The sequence below is a fragment of the Nyctereutes procyonoides genome, unplaced genomic scaffold (genome assembly GCF_905146905.1).
Source record: "Nyctereutes procyonoides isolate TBG_1078 unplaced genomic scaffold, NYPRO_anot_genome, whole genome shotgun sequence".
Lineage (NCBI taxonomy): Eukaryota > Metazoa > Chordata > Mammalia > Carnivora > Canidae > Nyctereutes > Nyctereutes procyonoides.
Window position 1 is genome coordinate 43,876,977 of NW_026575135.1, and position 24,649 is coordinate 43,901,625.

At 34.6% G+C, this 24,649-nt stretch overlaps 1 long non-coding RNA gene across 2 annotated transcripts in view; it reads left to right on the forward strand.

Moving 5' to 3' along the window:
• LOC129494527 (uncharacterized) overlaps positions 1-24,649 on the forward strand; it is a 1,043,078-nt gene that overhangs the window by 508,933 nt on the left and 509,496 nt on the right. For both annotated transcript variants that reach the window (XR_008661366.1, XR_008661365.1), the window contains exon 5: positions 15,801-15,839. This is a non-coding gene — a long non-coding RNA (uncharacterized LOC129494527). The remainder of the gene's footprint in view (positions 1-15,800; positions 15,840-24,649) is intronic.

Genomic DNA, 24,649 nt, shown 5'->3' on the forward strand with positions numbered 1-24,649 from the left:
TTTATTAAGTATATATCCCTTAAAATTAATGATTAGTTTGGTTAGTTTTTGAACCTTAAGGAAATTGAATCATGTTCGACATAATCTTTTGTCTTCCTTTTTTCTGCTAGTCTTGATTCTGTATCTCTTTTAATGTGCGTAGCTGTAGTTCATTGACAGCATATGCCACAATTTATTTATCACTTCCTTGGATCATTGCTCCTTTTTGTTGTTCTTGTTCTTAATGAAAATGCTGATGTGAATATTCATGCAAGTATTCAAGGATTCTTTTAGTTTGGTATCTTATTTTTTAAAAAGTACAGTGAATTAATAGAATACACAATATTGTTAGAGCATATGCTTTATATGTATCAAATTTAGAAAACACAGCAACCCCATATCCTGCAGCAGTGAACTGGAGTTGACTGGAAACTCAAGGAGGAGGGGAGATATTCTAGGAACATCATGATAGGATCAGCCTTCCATGATGACAGTCTGTCCATGCCAGTTATCTATGTTCCACGACCTGTGAACTCGTGCAAAATATTTTTTTCTCATAAACCAAATAATGAAACTATACTGACCACATTTTGGAGGAACTCTATCTGTGCATACAATCTTTTCTCAGGATTTGAAATTTTCTAGCCATTTTGCTAAATTTAGAAACTTGTAAAGATGGCAGACTCAGTTACTACTTAGTAGTACTTCTTATAAACTGAGGTGGCTTCTTTCCCAAATGGCATATTCAAAACCCTTTAATTTCCATTTTGCATTTAGTCCTGGATCTCTGGAGTTCCACTGCTATAATGAATGTAGATTCTGTCTTGTTGCATGGCTCATGCACTCTCTTGTGTGTGCATGCATATCATGTGAGCACGCATGTTAAGTTCTGTGCTGTGCCAAATTCTACCACAAACTCTAGATGTGGAAATTCCTAAGTCTATGAAACATGCCTTCTAGAAAGGGTTCATCCTTTAATTTTACATGTGTTTCATCTGGAAAATCAACTTGATCTGAAGCTGTTGATAGTCCTGAAGCATGTGCCCCCAGTGGTCTGGTCAAGTCCACTACCTCTATGATAAGCTACTTCCTAGAATGCCCCCTTGATCTTTTCCAGACTTTGAAAAATGTCTACCCCTTTACAGATGTTAGAAATTTCTTTATTTTTGTAATACCTTTTTCTGTAGCAATGGAGATGTTGCTAGTGTTCTATTTCTTGCTGCTGTTCTCTTACACATTTTTGGGAGGGAGACTCAGCTGAGTTTTTAACTGCTCAATCTGTTAAAACTTTTTAACACATATAGGACTAGTACTGTTTGCAGGTTCAGAATTTTCTGGTTTCTTCTTCTGCCACTTTGTATTGTTGTCCAGGAATTTGCTTTGACAGTATACTTCTCTAGATTTTTTTTGTCTTACGAGAGTTAAAAATTAAATGAGTACTGTATCTGTCAAAAGAAAGTGCTTTTCAAATTTATCTTGTCTAGCTTTACCTCTTGAAGGTGAATCCAAAATGTACACTCCTACAGAGCATGTAACTGGGGCCTATACTAAACATTATTGCTTGCTAGGCTTTCTTGATTACTATGTTTCATCTTTTCTGTGCCTTCTCTTATTCTACTTCTCGTCTAACTTCTCAAACAGAATCCCTAATGGCTAAGGAGCACATATCTCAATCTATTACAAATTATGTCAACCTAGTGAGTACTAATTTATGAAACTAACTTTATGAAGTTTTAAGAATCCAATGCCAATCTCCCTGGTGTTTTTCCTCTCAATCCTGTTCCAGATTTTCACATGTGAATTGGTCTAATAAAACAAAACTTCAAGAAGTAGTTTTCCAATAGTGCTAGTTATTGAGTCTACCTTTGGATCTCCTCCCACCCTTCAAGGAGATGCATATGCATTTTCTCCAAAGAAGATAGTTTAGTCTGAATGCAATCTTGCCTTTCTTCTTCTGCTAGATTTATTTGGGTATAAGTAATTTTCTTTGTGACTTATCTCCATATTTATCATATAGTAAAATATTTCATTTGTTACCTCTCATTAGGTTACATGGGGAAAAGTATCATATAATGGTTAAGAGCACAGAATGTGGAAGTATATTGCTGGGGTGCAACCTTGGCTCTGTTATTTACTAGCTGTGTGACCAGGAGAAGAGTGTTTAACAATTCTGTACCTAAGTATCCTTTTTATAAAATGGAGTTGATGATAATCACATGTACCCGCTAAGGCTGTTATAAATATCCAATGAATTGGTGTGTATAATAGAGCAGACTTGGCCCATAGTGAGGCTTCTGTAAGTGACAAGTAATGAACAAATATGTACCCCACTCTGATGAAAGTTCCATTTGTGGATGCCAATTTTATCAAATCTAGTTCCTTAAGACACTTTTCAAACAACAACAACAACAACAACAAAAACTAATGATCACCATTTGAAGCGTGAGGATCAGAATTACATGTCTTTCCTTTAAGCTTATTATTACCCCAAACAACTTATTTCCCAGACTTAGGTGTGGTGAAAGCAAGTACTCTAAGACAAAAAAAAAAATGTTTTTCCCCCCCTCAAGATTGATCTGAAATCTTTTTACATTACTTTTTTAATCTATCATGAATAAGGAAAATACATACGAAATAGAACTGGTTCTGTTTACCATGCTATCCCCTTGTTAAAAACAGGAACTAGAAAAATTATCTCCTCAGGAATCACTCAAGAAAACAGTAGGTTAATGTTGCAAACGTACAGTGTTCTTTGAAGCAATTTCCATGCTTCATCACCTGCTATCTGAGACACCATGAACACCAACTAACTGAAAATTGTTTGTGTCTCATTTAGGCATTTATAAATCAGTTTGTATAACACTGTCTTCCAGACTAGCTGTGAACACCAAAAGCTTCAGTGATTTTTCTCCATGTACCTAGTTTCTCCAAACACCTGCCTTTGCACTTTATTCTGTTGAAAGATAAAAGATTTCATTTTCAAGAAAGTAATTCATGAAATGGCAAAAGGGCGTATTCATCCTCCCAAAGGTATTCTTGAATATATAAAACAAATGAACATACAGTTTTCCGCCATGTTATTTTTCATATAGTATGGTTTCAAGCAAGTGATAATGAGACTCAATCACAGTGAAAATCCACTCTAGATAATTAAATGTGAGATTTGAACTGGTCTTAGGGTGCAATGTTAGACATGGAGGAACATGACCAGCCAACTAGTAGAAAGATGATAAGCTAGCAGAAGGTGGAATCACCTAGTAAAACTTGGCAAACAGTTAAATGTTTGAGGGATTTACTAGGGCATCTTTACCAAATGGAACTAAATGCAGGGTAGGGGTGGGCAGTCAGGATAAATCACAAGTAGTTGATAACAAGGAAACAAACTGTGAAGATAGGGATATGGTTACTTTAGCTAAAAGTGTCAGAATCAAATTTAGGTCCTAGAAAATGGTATTTCAGGCTTAGTGCTTTGGCAGAGCTTAAAAAATAAAACATTAGAGTTCTTGTTTTGTTTTGTTTTGTTTTTGCAAGATTATTGAACTTAAGGACTTAACCTTCCTAAGTGCAGTGAGAAGGATCTTGTGAAACATTTCTAACTGGTTCCATCCACATTTCTAGATTAGAAAAAAAAGCGATATGGTTTTCATATTTTTTAACTCTGGGAGACATATTTGGAGAGTTTACCTTTCCTCCACAGTGCTGTGGATAAAGCTGGAATTTTGTGAAACAGAGTGCCTGAAGTGTAAAGGTGGTGAGTTCATGAGTAGACACCACAGGTACTAGGAGTACTAAAAACTAAGCATGCCAAAGTAATTGATTCAAGAAATCTTATTTAGTACTTTCGAAGTGCTAAATTCTAGACTCTAGAATTATAGGTATGCAGTATAAGTATGACAGACAAAATGAATGCAGTTGACTTTCTAGTGGTAGACAGAAACTGACTCCTACAAAAAGAACATAGTATCCTTAGGAAACATACCTACAGAAAACCCCTTTACCTTTTCCCCCCAGTTACTTAGTCTTTAGGATTGTCCAAAATTGAGGATAGGGGTGAATTAGGATGCTGCTATCATTGATCCCACTAGCAAAAGGAGTTGGCATGCAGGAGCCATGTGATCCCAGAAAAAGGTATTAAATTTGACAACTTGGAAAATTGTATCTATAGTACTAATATCTCAGAGCATGTTCATATCATTAGTTCATGTAATTAGTTCGTGGCTCTATGTAAAAACCCTCATTACAGCATTTGTCATGCCTGGTAATTATTTATTTACTTCAGTTTTCACTGTTAACATGAACCTTTTAAAAGCAAAGTTGAGTCTTAGTCATATTTGTTTCTGATTCATAATTTCTTGCTGAATGGATATATAGATCCTTGTAACATGAGATAAGACAGGAAAAAACTAGAAGGGATATTGAAATATGTTGAAGTCAATTATTCCCGCATCAGACTACATTTACTATTACAGGTAATCACATTCACTTCAGCATGAGCAGCTTCAAGTCACGGGGTTGTAAATGTAAGACATGTGAAAAAGTCTTTCCGTGGTTTAAATAAATGTGATGAACTTTGGTTTAAAACATCATAAGGCAGGGCAGCCGGGGTGGCTCAGCGGTTTGGCACCACCTTCAGCCCAGGGCCTGATCCTGGAGACCCCTGATCAAGTCCCACTTCCGGCTCCCGGCATGGAGCCTGCTTCTCCCTCTGCCTGTGTCTCTGCCTCTCTCTCTCCGTGTCTCTCATGAATAAATAAATAAAATCTAAAAAAAAAACAAAAACAAAAAAAAAACACATCGTAATGCAAATTAAATCTATTACACACCACCTAATAGTTCTGTTTGTTAATGTGCATATTGGATACTAAGAGGTGGATGCAAGAATAGAATTTTTTCCACAAAATATCTGTGAAAGCAGCATTTGTTTCAAAGAAATATTTAGAAAGTGTCAATTAATATCATAAGTTGAAATCATTGCTAAGATTTTGTGTACTCAAATAGCTACCATATATTTCATAAATTAGAGATATTTAAACTAAATATTGGAGAAAATATGTCAACTCATCATCAATTCTTCAAATTCAGTCATGCAGTTTAAATAATAAAATTGATCATATATATGTGTGTGTATATATATGTATGTATATATTTTTTTCAACATCTACATCAAAAATCTATAAAATATATTTATTCAATACAGCTATTCTGCTTTGTATTTCTAAGAACAAATCTGGTTTCCTTAAAACAAAACAAACAGAATGTAAAAAAATTCTTCCAATCAGGAGACATGAAGATAATTGTGTGAACCACCTTTATAATTCATGATAAATTATTACTCATTTGAGGAGTGCAGTAATTTGGAGGGTTGAATTAAATAACTAACCCCAACTGAGTTAAAATTCAAATTGAGAGTGGTAGAAGTTAATTTCTGTTAGTATTTGTAGAAGTTAGTATTAAGCTTTAAAAAATCTATTAAGTCAAAGAAACGTACATAAGAGGTTAAATGACATGACCTTATTGACCTTGTGTCCAGTCAGATAAATTACATGGAACACATAGACATTAGAAAACTGGAAGATGTTGATTGTTACTGTGACTATTAATGTGAGGAGAGTAGTTGCATTATATAGACCTCTCTAATCAATTAGCCTGTGTTTTATCTTCTCAGAAAAAAAATCAAGGCCTAATTGAACCCTAAAAGAAAACTCATCATACCTCCTCTTAATTTTTGTGAGAGCAATTTACCAAGTCAGAGGAATCCCAAAATATGCATTTATTCTATATGAATGAAGTTGTGGGTGATAATCAGTAAGACCTGAGGTGCAGAAGAGCATTTGATCTCTTCTTTCAGTTAAAAGTCATGACTTTTGAAAGGGAAGAGGACGTGGACTGTGAACAGCCGACTACTCAGACGGTGTCAAGGAAGAGATTATTGCTTATGGTATCAAAGAAATGGGCTCTTTCATACTACATCTCAGATCAAGATTTATCTAAACTTATGAGCCCTCACTCAGCCACAAGTGCTATTCTAGGTATTTTTATAGGAGTAGCCTAATTCTTTTAACAATCCTATTAAAAAATGCATCTAAAGATCTCCTGTTTATTGATAAGGTAACTGAAGTTTAGACAAATTATCTAAATTAATAAAACTCAAGAGCATTGAGGTCAGAAAACAAACTCTGATCTATTAACATGGCTGCTTTCCTCTGAGGGATCTGAAGTATGCAGTTGGCAGGTGACTTTCCACTTACATAAAGTGGTTTTATTCATTCATGCATTCACTTTTTTATTCATATTTATTTATTCATTTAACAAACACCCTCTGAGGTTTTCTGAGCATGAGACTATGCAGAAGATAGAGAGAGATACATCAGTGGGAAGTGTCCTGAAGAGCTTAAATGAAAGGAAAAGATGAATTATTTAAATAAAAGGACAAAAATGGACATCATTTGGAATAATTGGGTGACATTGACAGAGGTATGATTATGCTCCATAATTATCAGGAAGAAACTAAAGAAAGAGTAACAATAGAATTGATTTTGTGTCCCTGTGTACCAGTATAATGAGTATGTGTAACATAAAAAAGAAACTTGAAATTTTGGCAAATATAGTTGAATATAATCCCACAGGCACCAGTGACTATTATTCGAAGTACATACTTTGATCAAAAGAAGCTAGTAGAAGAGAAAAGAGTTTACATTCTTAAGGGACATATCCAAATGGAAACTTAAGAGTCTAAAACATTATTTATTTATTTCAGAGAAACAGAGAGAGAGAGAGAGCGAGCATGAGTGGGGAGGGGGCAAAGGGAGAGGGAGAAGCAGACTCCCTAGTGAGCAGGAAGCCCAACGCTGACCTCAATCCCAGGATTCTGACCTGACTTGAGCTGAAGGCAAATGCTTAACAGACTGAGCTACCCAGGTGCCCCTTAATAGTCTGAAGTAAAAGCGTCATGGTACCTATATATGTGAGAAAAAAAGGAGGAACAGGTACAATTTCCTTGTATGTCTGCCATATATTTTTTAAGGCTAACTAAGATTATGAGTGAGATTCTTTGATTTAAAATGTTTAAGAAAACTTGTACATAAATAAAAGCTGCATTTCTCTAACTCCATCATTACATACAAACCTTGTTTCTGCCCTTTTCTTTCCTTTTTTATCAAAATTCAAAAAAGAAAATTATATATTCAATTAACTATATATCTTTAAGTTACCATTCATCACCTAAATTGTTAAGCTTCTAATCTCAACATTTTGCTTAAATTATTCTTACTAAAGCAAATATGAAGGCCAAATTCCTGTTTCATCATCTTGGACCACTCTGAAGAACATTTTGTATTCCTGACCCTTTGTTCTTGGCTCCTTGCTCCTATATCTCTTAAGTTTCTCAGCCAATTTTTCTTGTTGCATTTTTGCTACCTCTTCCAGAAATGTTGATGTTCTCCAAGTATCCATTATTGGTCATAATTTTGTGTCCTCCTTTTTTCCCCCTACTTCATCTATCACTAAAAAACTGATACATTCCAAATCTGAATCTCCAGTTTACAATTTCTTTTTTTTTTTTTAGATTTTATTTATGTGTTCATGAGAGACACAGAGTGAGAGAGAGAGAGATAGAGAGGCAGAGACGTAGGCAGAGGGAGAAGCAACTCGATGCAGGGAGCTGGGGACTCCAGAATCATGCCCTGAGCCAAAGGCAGATGCTTAACCCCTGAGCCACCCAGGAGTCCCTATAAGTTTCTTTCTTTTTTTAAGATTGTATTTATTTATTCATGAGAGACACAGAGAAAGAGAGAGAGAGAGAGAGAGAGACAGACAGACAGACAGACAGAGAGACAGAGAAACAGGCAGAGGGAGAAGCAGGCTCCCTGCAGGAAGCCTGACGCGGGACTCGATCTTGGGCCCCAGGATCACGCCCTGGGCTGAAGGCGGCGCTAAATTGCTGAGCCACCCGGGCTGTCCCCTATAACTTTCTTTTGAACTTCCAATTTATACCTAGTCGATTACTAAAATTACCACCTAGAGAAACTACAGGATTCCAAAACTCATACATTAAAGTTTTACTTTCCATATATCTTTACTACATCTTCAGATTGCTTCATTTTAGTTAAGGGCACTATCACCCTACTACAAAATCTTTTCTGTCGTATCTTCAAAGTTTTAGTTAACTACCAAAGTCTTGCTGTTATCAAGCCCTTTGGTTTTGGTCTTAAATTGTGTCTTCAAATATCTCTTTCCATCACATACCTCAGAGCTCTGCTACGTAGAATTTACTGCCGTCCATGTTATATACACTATGTTTCTGATTTGGAATATGTATTCACCCAAGTTAAAACTTTCTTTGACTCTCCCTGGAAGACCTGGCAACTTTCATTACGGAGTTGACCCTATGTTTTAACTTTAATATCCATTTCCATTTATTTTGAGAGACTTAAATGTAAATGCTGTTAAATTTTTACCAATTCCCCCTGCCAAAAAAAAAAAAATCAATTTAGAAACAACAGTAGTACTAGAGATAAAATGGAATCACTTAATAAGTTTCTATTGGACAGAAGGTTATACAATTTCTAAATTTGCATGCATTTCTTAAGGTAGACTAACAAAGACAAATAGGAAAGAAAAAAAGTCAAACTCCAAATTATAGTGGGAGGTTATAGTATGCTTCTTCCAGTATGATTAACACATTTAATTTAATTTATCTCTATAGAACCATGCACACAATTGTAGCATATATGTGGCTTTTAGATGCACATAGAACATTTGTAAAAGTTCACCAGATGCTTAATTATAAACCAAGACTCAATACTGTACAGGATTTATATCATATAGCTTAAGTGCTTTGTGCACAAATTAATTTGAATCAGAAATTCTCCAAATAATTAGGAAAATAAAAATATATTTTTTTGAAATACCTCTTGAGTATAAAAAAATCAACTTGAAGACATTTACAAAAAAATAAAAGTTAAAATTCTATGTAACAAAACTAAAGCCAATGTTAGATGTGAAAGTGTATTTTAAATACACATATAAGGAAAGAATAAGGCAGAAAATCTGTCATAAGCATCTTCTCCAGAAGTTGGGAGAAAATAATACATTTAACCCAAATATAGTGAAGAGGAGAAATAATGAAAATCAGGAGGTAATATAATGAAAAATATTACTATGTACATTGTACCAAACATACAATGGAGAGGATCAACAAACCAAAATTGGTTCTTTGAATAAACTGATAAAAGTTGGTGATATTAACATGATTGACCAAGTTAAAAAAAGTGTGAGGGGTATAGTTGGATAAAAAGTCAAATCTCTATAAATCCTCAAGATATTAAAAAGACATTGATTGAGAAGCTGTTCAAAACTGTTTTTTTTTAATTGAAAATTTTAAAGCAGTACATTTTTAGTAAAGTACAATTTAAAACTGACAAGAGAAAGAACATGGCAATCTAAATAATCCTATACTTATTAATGTAATGAATAATCAAAAGTCTGTATACCTAAAACTCTTTGTAGACAGATATAGAAGGAATCTTTCTCAATATGATAAAGTATATCTACCTAACACCTATGGCAAATACTGGGCTTAAGGGTAAAAAAGTGTCTCCTTAAAATCAAAAGACAGATGCCCAGTATCACCACTTTTTTTTATTTTTATTTTTATTAGTATTTAATTTATTCGTGAGAGGCACAGAAAGAGAGAGAGAGAGAGAGAGGTATAGGCAGAGGGAGAAGCAGGATCCCCGTGAGGAGTCTGATGCGGGACTTGATACCTCACCAGGGATCATGCCCTCACCGGGGATCACACCCTGAGCCAAAGGCAGATACTCAACCACTGAGTCATTCAGGCGTCTCCCAGTATCACCACTTCTATTCACTATTGTCCTGGTAGTCCTAGGAAGTACAAAAATAAAAATATATACAGACATGCATGTACACATGCCTGTGTGCATACATGTAAACATGCATGCATACATATAAACACATTTTTTAGAGTTCAAGGATTTAGATGGAACATACAAAACTCACATTATTTGTATATGATGTAAGAGTGGAGCTAGTAAGTTGAAAATAATATACAGCTAAATTGTCAATTGTAATGTATGATTCTGCCAAGGTTACTCAACATAAGGCCAATCAACAATCAATTGCATTTCTATATACAAATGATAAATAGCAAATAAAAGTACTACATCTAATAAAATTAAAATATCAAATAGGTAAAACCAGTAAAGTGAAATTGTAATAAATTCTAATTTTGACATGCTTAAAATATTAAAACTTTTTAAAAAAGATTTTTAAATTTATTTATTCATAAAAGACACAAAGAGAGAGGCAGAGACACAGGCGGAGGGAGAAGCAGGCTCCTCGCAGGGAGCCTGATGTGGGACTCGATCCCAGGACTCCAGGTCAGCCCTGGGCCAAAGGCAGACACTCAACCGCTGAGCCACCCAAGCATCCCAGTGTTTTACTCTTTAATTAAATATTTTTCAATTACTTTCATGCTAAGAAATATTAACCACTAAAAATTAGTAAAAGTAAAAAAAATAAATAAAGATGTTTGGTTGGTGAGACTGCAAACTCGTGGAGTCATTCCTGGATGGAAGTTCCTTTAAAAGTTAAAAATAGAACTACCTTATGATCCAGCAATTGCACTGCTAGGTATTTACCCAGAGGATACAAAAACACTAAATTAAAGGGACACATGCACCCTGATGTTTATAGCAGCATTTTCTACAATAGCCAAACTATGGAAACAGCCCAAGTGTCTATTGACTAATGTATGGGTGAAGAAGATCCACACGTCGATTGATGTACAGATAAAGCCATAAAAGGAATGAAATCTTGGGATCCCTGGGTGGCGCAGCGGTTTGGCGCCTGCCTTTGGCCCAGGGCGCGATCCTGGAGACCCGGGATCAAATCCCACGTCGGGCTCCCGGTGCATGGAGCCTGCTTCTCCCTCTGCCTATGTCTCTGCCTCTTTCTCTGTGTGTGTGTGTGTGACTATCATAAATAATAAATAAATGAAAAAAATTTAAAAAAACAATAATATGGGTGGAGCTATAGAGTATTATACTAAGCAAATTAATCAGTCAGAGAAAGACAAATACTATATGATTTCACTCATATGTGGAATTTAAAGAAACAAAACAAGCAACGAGGAGAGGGGAGAGAGGCAAATCAAGAAACAGACTCTTAATATAGAGAAGAAACTAATGGTTACAGGAGGGGAAGAGGAGTGGGATAACAGGGACAACTGGAGATGGGGATTAAGGAGTGCACATGTTTGTGATGAGCACCAAGTGATGGATGGAAGTGTTGAATCACCATATTGTACGCCTGAAACTAATATTACACTGTATGTTAACTAACTGGAATTTAAATAAAAACTTAAAAAAATCAATCTATTGAAAGGTATAAAACTTCTACATAGAAAGGGCTACATTATTGAGATAAATTAATTTTTTTTAATTTATTGAGATAAATTAATTAAAACAGCAGAATGAAAAGGGCAATCCTTGGAATGGGAGAAAATGTTCTCAAATCATATAGCTGATAGAGAATTAATGTCCAGAATGTAAAAAGAACAGTGAGAGTGCAACAGAAAATAGACAAACAGCCCAATTAAAAAGTGGACAAAAGATTTGAATAGTTATTTCTGCAAAGTTCTACAAATAGCCAGTAGCCACATTAAAAAAAAAAGTATTCAACATCATTAGTCATTAGGGAAATGCAAATCAGAACCACAGTAAGATAGCATCACCCTCACTGTCTATAAAGGCCATAATTTGTTTTTTTAATTGGAGATAATAAGTGTTGAAAAGTATGTAGAGAAATTGTAACCCTTATGCTTTGCTGGTGGGAATGTAAAATGATGTACTTACTGTGGAAGATAATTTGGCAGCTTCTCAAACAGTTAATCTAGAATTATCATATGGCCCAGAAATTCCACCCCTAAATATATACCCAAGAGAACTGAAAACATATTTTTACAAAATAACTTGTACATAAATGTTTATAATAGCATTATTCATAATAGCCAGTAAGTGAAAACAGCCAAACTATCTCTCTGTTAATGAATCAATAATAAAATATCATAGCCATTCAATGGAATATTATTAAGCAATAAAAAGGTAGGGAATGTTGCTATGTGCTATAATATAGCTGGATTTTGAAAACATTCTGCTAAGTGAAATAAACTAGACAAAAATGTCCATATGATATATGATTCCATTTGTGTGAAATATCCAAAATCATCAGATCTATAGAGATAGATTAGAGACTGCCTGGGGAAGCGGGTAGGGGAGAACTAGATTGGTTGTTGAAAGGGTTTCCTTTTAAGGTATTGGAAATGTTATGGAATTAGTGGTGATGCTTGCATAATACTGTGAATATCCCACAAACCACTAAATTCTGCAATTTAAAATTGTGAATCTTATGCGAATTATCTTTTAAAAAGGTTAACAAACTCATAAGGAATGGTGGAGAGACCTGCTCTAACAGATATCACAGTATATTATAAGGTTACATTGTGTGAGATAGTATGATACAGACAAATAGTTTAGTGCAATACATTGACATCTAGAACAAAGTCAAGCATCTGTGGGCACTTAACTCATGACAAAACTAGCATTGGAGAGCAGTAAGAAAAGTTATTTTCAATAAATTTTATTGAATCAATTTGGTTTTTCTAAAAGACTTTATTTATTTATTCATGACAGGCACACACAGAGAGAGGCAGAGACATAGGTGGAGGAAGAAGCAGGCCCCATGCAGGGAGCTCGATGTGGATCTCGATCCTGGGACTCCAGGATCATGCCCTGAACCGAAGGTAGACGCTTAACCGTTGAGCCACCCAGGCATCCTAGTTGAATCAATTTGTAAAATAACGAAGCTATTTCCCAACTCACATTGAACAAACATTTATTTCAGATAGGTTTTTTGATTATACACAAGATGCCAAAGAATAGTAACATAAGAAAACTTTCAGGAGAAAATAGAAAAGATTATATATGATCATTTTGTGTAATTAGCAGGACACAAAAATAAATAAAAATATTGAGATTGTTAAATTTTACTGCAGTAAAATTAAGAATTAATGTTCAATAAAAGTCACAATAACTGAAGAGAAGGGTAAGCCATGAGTGGGAAATGTATTTTCACCACGTATAACCAGGAAAGGGCTCATAACTAGAAGACGTAAAACACTTCTACAAGTCAATATGGAGAAGACCCAAAGAGAATGGAAAGAAAATTGAAAATATCTTCTCTATATATGAACCAACACATATATACATGACTAATGCATAGAAATGCATTAAAACTCATTAGTAATCAAGAAATGTAAAATTATATTCTACTACACAGTAAAGTAATGACTAAAATCAAACAGAATAAATATTTTTGGGTGAATTTGTGAAACAATAGCAACTCATCTCATAATTATTTGGCAAGATCTTCTAAAGTAGAACATATGCACATTTTCTGACATAGTAATTTACTCCTAGGAAATATCCAGCATAAGTACATGAACATGTTGGGATGCCTGAGTGGTTCAGTGGTTGAGCATCTGCCTTCAGCTCAGAGCATGATCCTGGGTCTGGGGATTGAGTCTTATTACATCAGGCTTCTGATGGGGAGCCTGCTTCTCCCTCTGCCTGTGTCTCTGCCTCTCTCTCTGTGTCTCTCATGAATAAATGAATAAAATCTTTAGAAAAAGAAGTACATATACGTATTTTTAAAAGATGCTCATAGAATTGCTCATAATAACAAAAAAGTAGAAACTTTGTATCTTCCAAAAAAGAATTGAATACATAGATTGCATAATATTTGTCCAATGGAACATTACAGATTAATGCAAATAAATTATAGCTGCAAGCCACAAGACAGGTGAATTTCACAAATGTGGTGCTAAAGAAAAGAAACTAGACATAGAAGAAAATATAGTGTTTGATTCCAATTGTAGAAAGTTTAAAACTAAGGAAAAGTAAAACTATAGGATGACCAAAACCTCTGGATACATAGGCAGATACATATCATAAATAGTTTATTGAGATTACAATACACAATGCATTCAATGACATTACAGGATCTGTTCAAAGGGTTGCCCCCTCTCTGGCAATGCAGAATCCATATATCCTGCTATTTATGATCAGTATGTGATATCCATGCTGCACTTCCACAAATCCCCACATATACATCTGTGTTGCCTCAGGTGGTTTGTATTCTCATTTGAACCTGTGCTTCAGCATAACCTACAAGAAATAATCAAGTGTGTTCAAACTGTGTGTGTGAGTGTATACTGTGCACACTATGCTCATATATTTGTGTAGACTGTGTGTATATATGTATGTGTATATATTTATGTGTGTATGCTGTGTGTATGTGTGTATATATGTGTCTATACATATACACATTGTGACAAAAAGCTTCAGGTTTCTAGTGTCAGTCATGCTCTAGTTCTTGATCTGTGTGTTGATTACATGAATGTTTATTTTGTGATAATTTATTAAGCTTTATACTTTTGCAATTTTCTTGTGGTTTTCAACTGACAAGAAATACATAATTTAAAATATGGAAAGGAATAAAAATTGACTCCTAGGCTTAGAACTAAGATCTTAGAACAGAGGCTTCCAGGAGACAGTATCCATTCTACACTCGTGAAGGCAGGATGGGAATTCAAAGAACACTCTCATAATACAACAAAACCCATTTGCTCTTCTCCAGTGAAGTTCTGGTCTCCTCAACTGATTCAATGTCCTAGAGAAGTAATTTTTAGTAGATTTATTCCAGATGATTTGTTACCAGTTAGTGATCCAGCATTATAAATATAATTCTGACCAGAGAATTTAATTTAAACGCTCTGAGAATACAGGAAAACACATACTCATATGCACACAAAACCCTAGATAGAGTGTCAATTCTTTTTCACATTTATTGTATTTTCTACTCCCCTTCAAAGAAAGATATGTTTCAACACTTGTACAATATGTTATTTCCAACTTGATTCCCAAGGCAAAAATAAAAGGCAATCTTCAAATGTTTAAAAAAAAAACCTTTATTTTATAATAATAGTGGTTAGAAGTTCAATATTTCTGCTCAAACACAGAGAAAGGCAGTCATATTTACAGAAGGCCTCACAATGTTTGCCATTGCCTTTCCACAAGACAACATTTATAAAACCTTTGCATCCCGTGGCAGGTGCTAGGTCTTCTCTTGGGGATTTCTGCTGTTCAGACATTGTCTTTCATTTAAACTTCAAAAACCTTTAAAAAATAGAAGCTGCATTTCAATATAATTTGGAAATTAAAACCTTTTATTTTTTATCATTATAATATCTTCCATGGATTTACTTTTCTAAAATGAATCAAAGCCCAAACTAATTGCTATCTGATAGCTAGCAAAGGCAGAGAAATTGGAAAAGCTTTTAAAAATGAAGCTTTGGTTTTGCCTCACCCACAGGAAAATTAAATGCAAATAATAAATAGAGAATTCCAAGTACATTTAATAATGATATTCCCTCTTCCATTGAGAACTTAAAGAATAAAACTGAATAACTATTATGGTCACCTGAATAATTGGAAATAGAGTTTTAGAATCAAGACTACATTCCTTTTCTTTGTTTTAATGGTATAATAGGAAATCAAATAAACACATTAATTTAAATGAAAAACATTTTTTCACCTATGCAAATGATTTCGTAAAATATTCTCATCAGTTTATAATATTTGTGATGATTTTATAGAATTATAAAATTCTATTGCATGTAATTTTTTAAATAGAAAACTAAAGCATCCCCCTCCCACTTTCTTTTTTCTTATTTTTATTAGGCTTGGATTCCTGGATCATCTGGTGACTTCAAGTATCTGGTAAGACATTTTTTGTTATGTAGTATTATCAATATTTTTGTTTCCTTGCCACAAATCTTTGCAGGGTGTTTCTTTTTTTTTTTTCTCCTCTCTCAAGCTTAATCCATTTTCCTAATTCCATCCTCATTTCCATCACCTGAGGTTGAATCTCAGAAGGCCAATAGAAGAAGATCAGTTACATCTTAGCACATGTAAAATGATCTGATAAGTCCAGATACTACTTTCAGATTCAATTTCATGGGTCAGGAAATTATTCCAAAAAGCAGGAGCATTTGTTCCTCAAGGATCAAAACTTATCATGGAAAGATTCTGCCCTAGAAAAGACGATTATTTTGGGTAAAATGTAGAAAGTATTAATTGGAAAATTTTTCTTTTAATATCGAATGTGACAGTTGCATTTTGCATAAAAACCATGGGGGCTAAGTATGATGACTGTATTTAAAATTTTTTTCATTGCTAAAATGTTGGTATTATAGCTTACATAATATAAAACTAGAAACACACTGAAGACACTGTTCCTTTTCCCATGGAAACTAAAATTTCTTATGGCATTTGCCTGATACATACATTATAGAGATGGGAAAGATATATTGTTTAATTAAAAAGATGTTAAGGTAGAAGTTTTTCTATTAAATTATATTTTTACAAACAACAGCTTTTTATTCATCTTAGAATCTACCCAGTCCTTTTATTTTCCTCCAAATATTATTGAAAGTTTGATAACATTCAAATTCATATGGTGAGATCCTACTATGTTCTGAATCTCTGTAAGATTATAAAACATTTTATCTCATATTCTCTTATTTAATTTTCTAGGTGAGTCTTTTTTTTAAGGTTCCTTTATTTATTCATGAGAGACACAGAAAGAGGCAGAGACAGAGGCAGAGGGAGAAGCAGTCTCCCCACAGGGAGCGAGATGTGGGGATCACGCCCTGAGCTGAAGGCAGAAGCTCAGCTCAACCACTGAACCACCCAGGCGTCCCTAATTTTCTAAAAAATATTCTATCTTGGATTTTTATTCTTGTTTATTAGCCTGGGAGCACCCCCATTACATTTTTTAAAGTTTTTAGGATTGCCTTTTCTGTATACCCAGCTGAGAGTAATAGGAAATTCCATCTTGGCAGAGTGTGGATTACAGCCTTCTTACACACCATTATATACTAATAACTGGTTATTGCTTGGTTGGAATGGGAGGGTGGTGAGAGTTCAGCATGCCTTTTTATTGTGCATTGGCTCATGCTCCCAAATGCTTTTCCTGGTTTCTCAGTGAGTACCTTCTGGCCATCTTCTCATGACTTTTCTGTGCAGCTTCAAGCTATCCCAGTCTACACCTTCCGCCAGACAGTAGCAAAGTTGATAGTAAACTGTCATATTTAAAAACGACTATAGGGGATCCCTGGGTGGCTCAGTGGTTTAGCGCTTGCTTTTGGCCCAGGGTGCGATCCTGGAGTCCCGGGATCGAATCCCAGGTCAGGCTCCCGGCATGGAGCCTGCTTCTCCTCCTGTATCTCTGCCTCTCTCTCTCTCTCTCTCTCTCATAAATAAATAAATCTTAAAAAAAAAAAAACGACTATAGAAGAATTGAGGTTAAGCTAACAAAATCACAGCACAGAAAGGGGAAACTTAAACTTGTATCCAGTCCTACTGCTGAAACCACTGGATATGCATTCCCAAAGAGGATAGCCTTTTCAATTCTTCCTCAGGACTAGCACTCCATTGTATTGTGCAGGCGCACATCCCTCCCATCAGGATCCGCTTTGGTGTTCCTTATATTTGAGTCCAGCCAGTTAGTAGATATGTTAATGTTATAATAGTCTGCCAGCATTTTACCCAGCCTACAAAGACCAGTTTCTCTTTATTGTACATATGTTTCTAGACGTGAGTGGGATATTGCATTACCTGCAGATAGGATTATGTTGAAACTGCTTCCAACAAAGAAACTCAGGGTTCCATATTTAGCCATAAATAGGAGCAGCAGAAATTTGAAGTTTGTATTTTTCCTTAGCAATTTTTACAAGTCCTGATCACATGCTCAGCCACTAGTTATTCTCAGGATGAGAATGAGGGTTAGCCTCCCATCCCTCCAGTACTTGGTACAAATGGGAAACTTTGCTTAAGCATTTGTTGGGAAGGTGCAGAGACTTGCAGGGTCTCACAGACAGCAGAAATTTGATGTCTCCATGTCCAGCATTAAAAATCCTAGATTTTTTCCACCCATAAACCTTTTCTTATTTATATTAGTGTAATTGGACCTTCCTCCTGTAATTATCCTTTATCTTAATTCCACCTTCCTTCCTTATTTATACTGGTAGTGCAGTATTCCAATTCTTATCATCGCAATGCATATTTATTTATTTATTTATTTATGAGAGACAGAGAGAGAGAGAGGGAGAGAGAGAGAGAGAGAGAGAGAGAGAGAGAGAGAGAGAGAGCAGAGAGGCAGAGACACAGGCAGAGAAAGAAGCAGGCTCCATGCAGGGAGCCTGACATGGGACTAGATCCTGGGTCTCCAGGATCACGCCCTGGGCTGAAGACGGCACTACGCCAAACCTCATGAGCCACCTGGGCTGCCCTATCTTCTGGGTTTTCTTCTGTCTTGTAGTTCATCTCATTTCTAATCCATGTCTCATAAGACAGACAGATGATTCATTCTAAAACAACACTCTCAGTTGTGTATATTCCACCATGTTTCCTATTAGCATTCCCCCCCTCCCTATCTGTTGTGTAAAATATAAGGGAGTCCCTCCACACATAGTCAAAAGCAGTCTTCCTTGAGTGCAAACCAGGAAACTCAGAGCGGGTTGCATTGCTCAATTCTTTCCTCTCTCATCCCCCATTGTCACCGGCTCCTGTCAAGACAGTGATCCTCCCTATCTGCCCACACACCTGCTTTCTATTCATTCATTCATCCCTCAATGTGTAGTTCAACTCCCATTTTCTCCTGGGAGCCTTCTTTTCAAAAAATATTGTAGTTTGATCTTCCCTTTCCAAACTCTATTTTCACGATCACAGAGTTCAGCACTTTACCTTATAGTGTCATAAGCTCTAAGTTATTTTTTAATGTATTTTTTACTCAGCAGTTTTGCAAGCCTATAAATGAGGTAACAATGCCATTTTGTGTTGTTTACTATGGTTTACCTAACACATTTATCTGTGTTTCATAGTTTTCCAAGAAATATTTTCAATTGACTAATTTATTTAAGATCTCACCTACATTTATAAAGACCAAACCTAAAATTTAATTTCTATATTTGTTTGCTTCTATCCAATTATTATTTTAACGAAAAGAACAATAAGAATATAGAGGAAGATTAATAGTATTACCTGAAACAAATTCTGCATTATAGGATACACTCTAGAAAATTGTTTTTAGAATATAATTCAAAAAATATAAAATAAATGAGAAAGTCAAATCAGAATAGTACAGAAATATAAATGATAATATGTAAACTATTACAATGTAAATAAATTAAAATATGCCCTATTCAATTATGATAACTCTCAAACTAAAAAAAAATAATAGTTACCCTGGAACTAAATGCCAGCAATAAAAATTCAGTTCAATACAGAAGAGCTAACATTGCTATGTTGATGTTGAAAATATTTACAGAAAGTCATATTGCAGCATTTTTTCACTTATATAAGATAATGTGTTTAATTCTTACAATTCACTGAATTTTGTATCTCTGTGTGCAATTGCAGCAATCTGTTCCAATTCATAAATTTTACTTTCTGCACCTGGAGTTTGGACCTTTTAGGAGGTCAGAATAACATATGCACAATTATGTACGGTTGAAGGGAATTCATATTTTTAAGCACTCATTGTATATCAGATACTAGGCTAGGTGCTTTTTTGACATAGTCTCATTGAAACCTTCCAATCATAATTTGAGTCATGTGTTTTAGCCACCATTTTAGAGCTAAGGATACTAAGGGTTAGAGAGGTTAATTATTTAATGTGTAATCACTTAGTATATTAAAGATACTGAGATTTCAATTTATTCCTAGGACTCTTGCGACTCCTCTATTAGACATTCCCAAAGAAAATGTATCCCAGTAAGGTTTTAATAAAACCTAATTATCCATGTATTGGAACAATAACCCTGATCTTTAGAAAGTTGATACATAAGTGGTTAAAGAGAGATTTAATCATTGTATTTGTGTAGTTATTTGAGAAGATAGAAAGCTTGCTTAGTTTAAATCCAAGCCTGGGAGGACACCTGGGTGGCTCAGTGGTTGAGCGTCTGACTTGGGCTCAGAGAGTGATCCCAGAGTTCTGGGATTGAGTCTCACCTTGGGCTCCCTGTGGGGAGCCTGCTTCTCCCTCTGCCTATGTCTCTGCCTCTCTCTCTGTGTCTCTCATGAATAAATAAATAAAATTTTAAAAATCAATCAATCAATCAATCCAAGGGGGAAAAATTTTCACAGATCGTGCCCAAATTGTGTGGGTATCTTTTATATGATATATATCTCTTATGTCATACATATTTTATGTCAATTATATCTAGTTGTATCTATCATATATATGATAGAAATCTGTCATAAATATGTATATATATGATAGAAATATGCATACATAAACCATTATGTGTCATTAATTACAAAAGTAACTATGGAAAGCCACATAATCTTTCTGCATTTAAACAATGGTGATTAATGGATACTTTATTCTCTCATTCATGTTCTCAGGTTTTAATGCAAATTTTATGTAAATTTGGCCATCCTCATTTTTTTTAACTGTATTACAGACAACCTGCAAATTACACTCATGTGCTTAGCATTACTCATGGAATTTCTTTGAATTAGTATAAATTATTCAACTGGAGTACTGCATCTTCCAGGAATTGAATACTGTCTTCAATATAGATGGTTTAAAAATATTTCTTGGACATATGCCAAAGTGTTTGATGCTGTAAAATACCCCACCCCTTGAAAATTAAATGTTTGGTGTTAAAATATTTTATGTTTTGTGAGTTTCTTAGGTTGCATATGAAAACGGAAAGTAACCACACACATATGTCTACCTCATTGTTTTGAATTAGTATATCAAAATATTCCATAAATTTCAAAGCTATATGTAATTACTAAAATTTAGTGTTAGCATGCTATTCTGATGTGAATTGGCATAATGTGAACATAAGTCATATGTTGAGAGACCAAAGGAAGGATTCATACTCATGCCAATTCATTTCTCCATGCATTGCCTTAAAATTTATCAAGTAACTTATCAAGCAGTCTGATAGAGGTTGGGTGATATAAAAACAATATGACATGACACAGACTTCAGGGATCATCATTTTATGTGTTCTGTATAATTATTCTTTTACTTTTTTTTTCTTTTTGAAAACTGGTATTGTTTAAAATTCTGAGCTTTTGCTTTAGGCTTTGCATTGTTTCCCTTTACGTTACTGGGATAGCAGGTTATTGGGAACCATGTGGTTAGTATGAGAAATGTTGGTAGTGCATATCAGTATCTAGGTTTCCTTTCACTCTTGAGTGTGAAGGAAATTATATTTCCACCTTCCAGTTTTGTGGGGCCATGGGGTTACTTCTAGCTAAGGAAAAGTGAAAGTGTGCTTTTGTAGGCTTTCTGCCTCTGCACAAGATGTATCACCTTGAAATAATGGAGCCATTAGAGTAGATCATCCTGAATGCTTGACTTACTGATGAAAGACAGCTGCTGTGGCAAGTCCTTCAGTTCCATAGCCAATCGAGAAGTCTAAGATGTATTTTTTGTCTTAAACCACTAAAGTGTTTTTGGGTTTGGGTTTGTTGTTGTTGTTGTTGCTGTTGTTTTCTTTGGTTTTGTTATAGCAACACTATGTCTATCCAATCTAATCAAATTGTTCTGGAAAAATGGGCATGGTAGTGTTTGGGTAATTCTAAAATCCAGAGCCTGTTTGTAAAGGTATATTTCAACAATTATTTTTTACTTTAAAATAGTTCTCTCTTTTCACTAAGTAATTTTTCCTTGGCAAAGCAGGTAACACAGGCCCCCAAATTGTAGTCTCGGGAAAATATGTACCAAAATATTTAATAAAATCAGCTATTATTTCCTTAACAAATATCTTTAGATGAACCAAACAACATGAAATAGGGAAAAATATAAGACATATATCTAATCTTGAAATAGTACACCTCAGTTGAAGTATGACCAACTTTCTTGTAATAATAATACTTTTAGCTCTTTAATCATATCTGGCATTCGGGATAGAAAACCCATATGACAATGTTTTCCTTTTTCTTAAATTAAAAAGATTCTCTATGTCTTAGATGATTTTATTGAGGTGTGGTGCTCAGAGTAATCTATGTTTAGCTCTTTCTTTTTTTGAAAGGTTCTAAAGCAACAGCCCCCCTTATGTCTTCTTCTTCTTCTTTTGACTTTTATAGTGGAAGTCTCCATATGCTTTCTCATTTTTACTTAAGAGATGTACTCATTTAAATGCCACCAACATGCCCTCCAGCATCATTTCTACAACAGCTAATTAATTAAACATAACTTATTTTTTTTTTTACACACAGGACTGGAGAGCAAAAATAATTGTATACAATTACCTAGAATTGAAAGAATTTAAATATACCACAATGGAAGGGGGCACAGCAAATTATGCCTCTTGAAGTATTTCATGCCAATCATTAATAGCCTTTAAAATAGTTGTGGGACATTTAAATTTACCTCTATAAATTTTATTCAACTTTTAAGAATCAGAGCTATTATTACATTTGAAATTCAGCCTGACTTTGGTGTTACATCCTTTCAACAATTTGTATTAACTGTGTCTACTTGTTCCTCGCACCTAATTTCACCTCAGAATGGAGTTCAGGAAATCTTTGTAGGGCAGCACAATTCATTTTGGGGAGACTATTAGTTTTTAAACATTTTTCCTTAGCACTGAACAAAGTTATTTCATATTAGTAGTTTGCTCCTCAGGGTGGCATAGGACTCACATACTTGCAAAAAACAACCTTTACTCAGTTGAATGCTGGTAGTGTCGATAATCAGACTATATGGTTAAGTGTCCTTTTACTGGAAAGTTAGCTTATCTACTTTTCAAGCACTCTCATCTGACATAGAATATTAATAAAGACTTTTATGAAAATTTAAATAAGGATTCCAATAGATCTACTGGCGTTATCTTCTCTGTCTTAGTACTAATACATGGAAAGAATATTTTGTGGTTAATTAGACACAATGTCCCCTGCTTGATTTTTTGCCTGTTGTCCTAACTCAAGTAGTACTTCTCCAGGTGTTCACCAAAATAAAAATATTATCATAATAGGCTTAATAGACATATGTTTATTATTCTCTGTGTTTGCATTGCTATTTCCTCCATTTTAAGTACTCAGAACACTGGACTTATTGTCCGATAAATATCATGTGATACCAGGGATGCTCTATGATTTGCAGCTGATGGCCTGTCAAGTTCTCATCTCTCTCCCTTGGTTTTTGAGAGAGATGCTAAAACAATCATTTTCAGTTTGCCCCAGCCTGAAAACCACTTCTGCGATACAAACTGTTGTATTAGAAAAAGATACTTTGAAAAGTTTCCCATAGACATATTTGAGGCACATGAAAAGGTCTTTGCATGTGTCACTATTATTTTCTAGTGTTGCTGAATTGGTTTTATTGTTAGTGGGAGATAGATGGTAAGAGATGTTTTTCACAATTTCAGAAATGGAGGAAGAACAGGGAAACATAAAAAGATAATAAAAATGAGATTAAGGAAAGGCAATATTGTACAATATGTTTAATTTCCCTGAAAAAAAATGTAAGCATGGAGTTTTGTTACTGACCCTGTATGCTTTTGTTTGTCATGTAGGTATTGATTCATTGTCAAGTAAATACCTTTTCCCTGTTCAATTGTTTCATTGACATAGAATGTATCATTTTCTCTATATCTTGCTATTCCTAAATTAGTCCTCAAATACGTGTACTTTACTGAATTATTCATTTAAATAGCTTTTCTACCATATAATGTAGTTCTGTGAATAACTCACTGAAAGCAGAATCTCCAAATGACCACTTATTTTCAGCCATGTATGATATCATACGTATGCATTTGCTTTTAACGTATATATAGTTTGCTTTTTCCACAACCACCAAAACTGCTTTGACCTTGTATTTGATCTTTTTAAAATACGCTTTTTATTAAGTAAAGTTTTACAATAGTCATATAGATACTTACAATGATTTTTAAAAATCCCTAAAGAATAACACATTTTTTGCTGAATATACTGAGCAATAATAGTAAGTGGCAAGGTGGGCAGGCTTTAGGAGAATGGGGCTAGGCTAATAGGAATAAATACGGAGGATTTTACATTGTCCTGCCAATGGCTACCTACTTGAGAGTGAGAATCTGACTTCAACCTCTATCTTTGCTTTTGAGATATCCATTATAACTTGGACGTGTGTACTGGTTCCTACATATGGAATGCAGAGGCTTGACACATATGTGTGACAATGGCAGTAATCTCATATGGATCTCTGAGAGTGAGGATGTTTTTGGTGTAAGATTAAATGAATATAACCAAGGAGATTTCTGAGAAAGATCATACGGAGGATTTATTCTGGAATTAAGTTTTCTTGGTATTATATGACACACCAATACTCTGTTAAACAGACATACAAGTTGTCCATAAACCGTAGTGTAGGATTTCTTTTTCTGACCTAAAACTCTACCAAGTCAAATAAATCATGTTTCATAATTAGGTAGCTGTGTAGTTGTTGTATTACTCAAAATACTGAATTGGTTGGATTCTATCTCTACTTTTGTAGGATTCCCTTTAGGTCATCTGCTATTTTTTTTTAA